This window comes from Chinchilla lanigera, unplaced genomic scaffold (genome assembly GCF_000276665.1).
Source record: "Chinchilla lanigera isolate Chin_1 unplaced genomic scaffold, ChiLan1.0 scaffold00054, whole genome shotgun sequence".
In the NCBI taxonomy this organism is placed as follows: domain Eukaryota; kingdom Metazoa; phylum Chordata; class Mammalia; order Rodentia; family Chinchillidae; genus Chinchilla; species Chinchilla lanigera.
In genome coordinates, this window is record NW_004955455.1 from 4,479,212 (window position 1) to 4,485,813 (window position 6,602).

General features: G+C 51.1%; 1 long non-coding RNA gene across 1 annotated transcript; it reads right to left on the minus strand.

The window, feature by feature from the left end:
* Window positions 1-4,348: 4,348 nt before the first annotated feature.
* LOC106149843 lies at window positions 4,349-6,075 on the minus strand. Its single transcript, XR_001236277.1, has 3 exons — window positions 6,017-6,075; window positions 5,744-5,906; window positions 4,349-5,026 (listed from the first exon to the last, which is right to left on the minus strand). It is a non-coding gene; the product is annotated as an uncharacterized LOC106149843 (long non-coding RNA).
* Between the last annotated feature and the right edge of the window lie 527 nt (window positions 6,076-6,602).

Sequence of the window (6,602 nt, forward strand, 5' to 3'; positions counted from 1 at the left end):
CCAGGCCAGGTAAGAGTGGATACCAGAGGGAAAGTCTGCGATGAGGTCTGCCTCTCCAACAGAGTTACCAGGGAATTAAATGCATGGATGCCTTTGAGGTGAGTCTTATGCAGTAGATTTTAAGACCCTGCATGCTTGGAAGGAACAAAGTTTTTATATATGTTTTCCAAGGGACTCTACCCCCTACGGGTTTGCCGTGTGCCTAAAATTCCACCATTAGTCATCCACTTGCCTTAGGGCGCCGAAGGCCTCAATGAAAATGTCATTGTGTGTCCTAGTGCGCGTCTGTTGAGCCGCCATCATTCTATACAACCTCCTGTCATCATCACTGGCAATTCATAATCCAGATAGAAGCCGTCCAGACAGAAGGATTCTGAGCCAGAGGGGATGTAGGGTGTAAATTCATGCTGCTGGGTGTGCTGGGGGCCTGGGAGAGCATGGCTGTCACACCACTGCCCACAGTCAGACAGGATTAGGCTGTGTTACCTACCTCCAAGAACACCTGTGTCTGGGGGCCTGAAGGGGACAGCCGAGGTTATCCCATAAGGCCAGGGGTAGTCTCTGGCCCAGGGGTCTGATCTAGGCTCTGCAGGAAGCCCAGGAGGCACAGTCCTCATTCTGGGTGAGGACAGCCTGGGAGCTGTAGGCTAGGGACAGGGTGCTGCCCAGGAAGGATGTTGCTGCTGGCCATGGCGGGATTGAGCCCTTCCTCCCCTCTTCGCTACTCTCACCCCACCAAGTGGCAGCCCTGCTGGCCAGTGGCCCGTCCTCTCTGACCCGAGGGTGAGATGGAAGGTATTACTTAGGAGTCTTCGCCAGTAGGGTTTAGGAAACACACTGCATCTTGACCAAAGTGAACCCATTTTTCCTCTCTGAGTCCCCCTGGCAAGACCATACAAGAAGCAGATGGGGAAACTGAGGCATCTGCTCTTTCATCAGGTCTCAGGTTCTACCACAGTACCTTCCAGATACTTCCAGAGCATTCTGTCCCTAGCTGGCCCCATACTGTGTATTTACAGACTTATCATCTCCTACTGCAATTTGAATTGAGAAACCATAAAAGCAGGGCCCTGGGTTCAGCAGGCATCTGGCACATAGTAGGTATTTTGTAAATATTTGTTGAGCAAATGGAGAATATAAGAATTGGGACCTAGAGAAAGGAAAAGACTTAGCCAAGGTCTTTTGAAAGTTAGTGCAGGGCCAGCTCTAGAACCTAGAGCCCTGTCTCCACAAACCAGAGCTCTTTCTGATTTCTTCCAGCTCTTCTGATTTCTTCTGTGTCCCTAGAGTGACTGAGTCTCTGCTCACTGTCTTCTCAATGTATCTGCCTACTGCCCACAGCAGGGGCCAGGGACTCCGTGGGCTCCAATCACACAACCTCTACCCTTGGGCAGTTTTATTCCAAGCATAGCCTAAGGCTTGGCAGATTTTTTTTTTTTTTTTTTTTTTGCGAGTCAGATGCTAACTATCTTAGGTTCCATTGACATTAAGGTCTGTGTCAAAACTCAGTTCTATTATAGTACAAAAACATAGCCAGAAGCAGTATGAAAGGAATGTGCATAACTATGTCCCAATAAAACTTTATTTGCAAAAATGAACAGTAAGCCAAATTGAGCAAATCAAACTTAAGGACAGCCAGATAATTGTCCTGTCCTGTATTTTATCTACAACTCCAGCCCTTTGAGGCAGTTTGTTGATCCCTTGGCATAGACTCTGGGTTGGCGTGGAACTCAAAATGACACTGAAGGGGCCACCATGAAATGCTTACTACAGAAGTGTGCCTGGGCTGTGTGCCTTCCATGTGTTATTTTATGTCTTCCCAGCAGTCTGTGGGGTGAACACGTCAGGTCCCTATTTTACCTATGAGGAAAATGGGGACTCTGGGAAAAAAATGTCAAGAGATTCAGTTTCCACAGCTAGATCCCAGCCTCAAGACAATCAGGCTCTGAGCCCTGTACGTGAAAACCAGGGCTCAGGGAGATAAAGAGATGGGTCTAGGTCACACAGCAGTAGGGCGGAACACTGGAGACCAGAGTGAATGTCCTCTAGTTCCCTGTCCCTTCCTGTCTCTTCAGGCTCCCAGGAGCCACCCCCTGCCTCTGTACATGTGTGCACATGTGTGTACATGGATATATATACACGCAAACAGGTTTGATGTGGATGAGCCAGGCAGTGAAACCCACTTCAGTGGGGCTGGATCACATCTCGGATGTCACCATAATCTGGAGCAGACTAGACGCTGAGAGACGGTAGGTTGGTTGGTAGACTCATTTTGATCAAGTCTTCTCACCCACGGCACTGCTGACAGTTTGCAGCGATGATTCTTGGCTGGGTGGGGGGTGTCTCTTAGTGGCCCCCCTGGTGTCTGCCCAGTAGATGCCCAAAGTGACCGATCAATAGTGTGTGACAACCAGAAGTATCTCCAGACATAGCGAAACATCCCTGGGAGGCAAAACCATCTCAGACTCTGACTGCCTGAGGTGTGGACCCTCTCAAGGGGCTCACAATGGGGACCCGCATTCACTAGACCCTCCAGAGGCCCGCAAAGCTCCCCACACCTTTTTCAGAAATTCTCTGGACCTCCAGAATGGTATTAGGAGCTAGTGGGAAGCATTAAAAAGCAAAAATAACAGTTTGTCTTGACCAAGCTGTGATAAAAATCAGGATGAGCACAGGAAAAGTATCAGCTGTCAGACATACTGTTGTATCCCCTAAGAACAGCCTTATGACCCAGGGGTTCCCGATCCTGTCTATGCACCAAGTCACCCCAAGTTTGCTCCTGGGCCAGTCTTCATGGACGAAAACAGACCCAGAGGGTGGTCCCAGAATCTCTTTTTGGTGTTCATTCTTGGCCCACCCGGCCCTCCAGCAGGTGTCTGGAGTGGATTCCCAAAGGCCCCCCAGAGGGAATGAAGTGGGCAGGACTGGGCCCAGGGCTGCCATCAGGGGAGATGGAGCGGAGAGGGCACAGGGTGCGTGTATCTTGCCACGTGGGTGGCTAGCTGCTTTGCGTCAGGCTGGTCTGGTGGAGACAATGACCTCACCTGCTTGGAAGAGCCCTTGGCGGCTGCTTGAATCTGGGGTTGGGGAGGGGTCCTGAGGGCCAGACAGAGAGGAGCTTCGGGGCTGAGAACACCTCCCCCGAGCCTGGCCGCGGCCCAGCTCAGCTGCCTGTGGTCTGGCCCCAGAGCGGGGGACAGACCTCCACTGTGGCTGGCACCCTCTCAGAGGCCTCTTCCCAGCCACGGAGGGGAAAGGGAGAGGGGCTGACGTGGGGCTGACCTCATGCCTGTCTCCCGCCCCTCCAGCATCTCCCTGGGCCTTCTCTATGGCTGAGAAGTGGGACCCGGAGAAGGGGAGGCAAGCAGAAGTTTCGGGAGGCTAAACAGGGTGAGGGAGATGGTAAAGGCTTCCCGCACTGATACCTCCTCTGCTGCGCAGAGAGAAGATCAGAGGCCTCCCTTAGGATGGTTGCCATGGTGGGTTAGTTGCCATGGCGGGTGGGTCAGCGGGGAGGCTGTGAGAGTTCCAGAAATGAATCAAGGCGAAGGCAGGGACAGGGACAAGCAGAGAGAGGAGACAAGGACATTAAATTAAAGTGTTACCTGGCCCACTTGCCTTGTGTGGCACGTCTTACCCATCCACTTCTCCTAATGACCATAGAAGGGTCATTGGCAAAGGAAACTGAGACACAGAAGAATTTGGGAAACTGACCTAAGCTCCCACAGTTGAAAAGAGCAAAGCTAGGATTCAAATCCAGTCCTATCAGAGTCCTGGTGCTATGCGGGGCACTGAGCCTCAGCCTTTGCCTGATGGGGACAGGAACACAGAACAGAGCCCCTGAGAATCCCATTGAGATGCAAATTCTATCTGAACTGGTTGAAGTGGGGCTGAGTCTGTATTTCTAAGACCCCAGGGGTGTGGACCTGGCTGATCCATGCTCATTTGATATAGTGTAACACAGTTAAGTGTCTACCACGGGCCACTAATAAATGGAAGGTATTATTGCTATGACCTATGTCATGTACCTGTAGTGTGCTCTGTGCATAGTAGGTGCTCAATACACAGTAGGTCCTTGTGAACAATGATCATGTGAAGAAAGAGCTTGGTGAATTCTAAGGCCCCAAAAAAACATACAGTTGGAGCTAAAATGAACTTTAGGAGACGCCAACCTAAAGGGGTCAAGGGACACTTTGTGGATGAGGTAACAACTGAGCAGGCCCTAAAAAAGCCAGAGAGAATTTTCCACATAGCAGAGGAGAAGTGACATTCTAGACAAAGGGAAAAGCCAGAGCAAAGCTGTGGAGAGGTGAAAGGACATGACATTTAACAGATTCCCAAACCACTGTAATAGCCAGAGGGAAGCCACATGAAAAAAGAGGTGAGCCCACAAGGTTAAAATGACCGGGACAAGCCACACGATTTGCAAAATGGAAACACCAGGCCCCTTGTTCCAAAGCAAGCATTTCAAGACAACAACAATGACCATGAACAAGCTCAGAACACTTGTTTGAGGTCCCTGCACAGTGACCCAGGTTGCACAAACAAAGCAAGCCCTGAAGCTGGGGCCTGGGCTTTAGTCTACAAAAAGGAGTTGACCTTACACTGTTTAGAGTTTGTGCAGGAATTTTGAAGGCTTTTGAAGTGAGGAGGTAGTTTGATCAGCCCTGGAAACTTGAAGAGGAGCACAAAAGCTGTTGTTACACAGGGAAATGTAGGGTGGTGTCAGGGACATAGAGTGGAAGGGACGACCTCCGGCCAAGTGGAAGCCAATTTGAACACATTTGACACAGGTGGCACTGAGGTGCTGGAAAGTTCTGAGTGGGTATATTAGTGCCTGTGCTAGTCTGTTTCAGTTACTATAGCAAAATACCTGAGACAATCAAGTTAAAGAGAGGAAAGGCTTTTTTGGCTTGCAGATGTGGAACTTTCAGTCCATGGTCGGTTGGCATTGATGCTTCTGGGCCTGTGGTAAGGCAGCACATCATTGTTCCATGGTGGAGCAAGCTGTTCACCCCATGGTGACCTGTAATCAAAAAAAGGGAGGTAGAACTAGACTGGATTCCCGCAATCCACTTTGAGGGCACCCCAGTGACGTAAGACCTCTCGCTTTTAAAGGTGCCACCACCTCCTCGTACAGCCATAGGCCAGCAATCAAACCTTTAACATCTGAGCACTTGGGGGACAGCTATCCAAACCATAGCATCATCCTCAGGCTACCAGAACACAGTACCGCAAAAGGGGTACTGCTCTGGAGACCACTGCTCACAGAGTGCCACTGCTCTGGAGGCCAGCAGCCTAAAATAACAGTGTCAGCAAAACCAGGCTCTCCCCAAAGGCTCTAGAGGGAAGTCCTTCCTGACCTGTTCCAGCTTCTGATAGCCCGGGTGTTCCTTGGCTTGTGGCTGTTTCGGCCATCTCTGCGTACGCATGACCTTCCTTCTTCTCTCCCTTGTGGTCTTTCCTAAGGACACTTCTTCTTGGACTTAGGGCTCACCTGGATAATCTAAGATGATCTCATTTTGAGAGACTTAACTTCATGACATCTACAAAGATTCGTATTCCAAAATAAGCTCACATTCACAAGTTCTGGGCATTAGGATCTGTCAGATCTTTGGGAGGTCACCATAAGCCACTGCAGCAGGGATCCCAGAGACCCAGCTGAGCAAGATGGGACAAGAGCAGGAGCAGACAGGGGACATGGAACATCTAAGCCCATGGGCCACCCATGTCTGGCTCTTACCTGTGACACACCGTTACTCTGGGGAGCTGAGAGAGTTCCGGCTGGCCCACTGGGCACAGAGGCTTGGAGCCTGGAGGACAGGGCCAGGAGAGCCCCTGCTGACAGGTAGAGCCTTCCCGGCTTTGATTCATTGACCGTCTGGGCAGGAGCTGGACCAAGCCGCCTGGAATTACAAAAATGCCTCGCATATTTTCCTCTCCACCAGCAGTTTTGCTCTCAGCCAGCAAAGCAGGCCAGTCTGCTCGCTTAACCCCCGCTCGGTCCCCATCCCACCGTCTGCGGCTCTCCCCGCTGCATCCCACCGGACGCCTGGTCACCGAGGCTGCCTCAAGTGGGCGGCGCTTGGCCACGTCCTCATAATTGAAATATTTGCCTCCTGAAGTGAGGCCAAAGCAGGGTGGGGCTCCCCCCAAGTCAAAGGGACAGATTCAAGCTGGGCCTTTCGCAAGGGCAGGAAGAGATGCCGGAAGTGTCCTGGATGCTGCAGTCGGTGGCCCACCAAAGACTCTCCATCTGGGTCCAATGGGACCCAAAAGACCCTGGAAGCAGGAGGAGAGACTCAAAGTTGTCAACCCCCAAATCCCTCACCAGACGTGACACGTGCTTCCTAACTTTCCTCCCAGCATCCCTCAGGACCACCTGGCATCCCTCTTCCAGCTTGCACAGATTCTTCCAGGAGGGAAGAAGTCATCTGATGTTCCTTTTGTGGGCACATTGTATGTCAATAAAAAGGTGTTTGAAGCCAGACATGGTGGTGCACACCTGTAATCTAGGGGCTGAGTCAGGAGGATCCCAAGTTTGAGTCCAGCCTGAGCAACTTAATGACTTATCAAGACCCTGTGTCCAAAAAAAAAAAAAA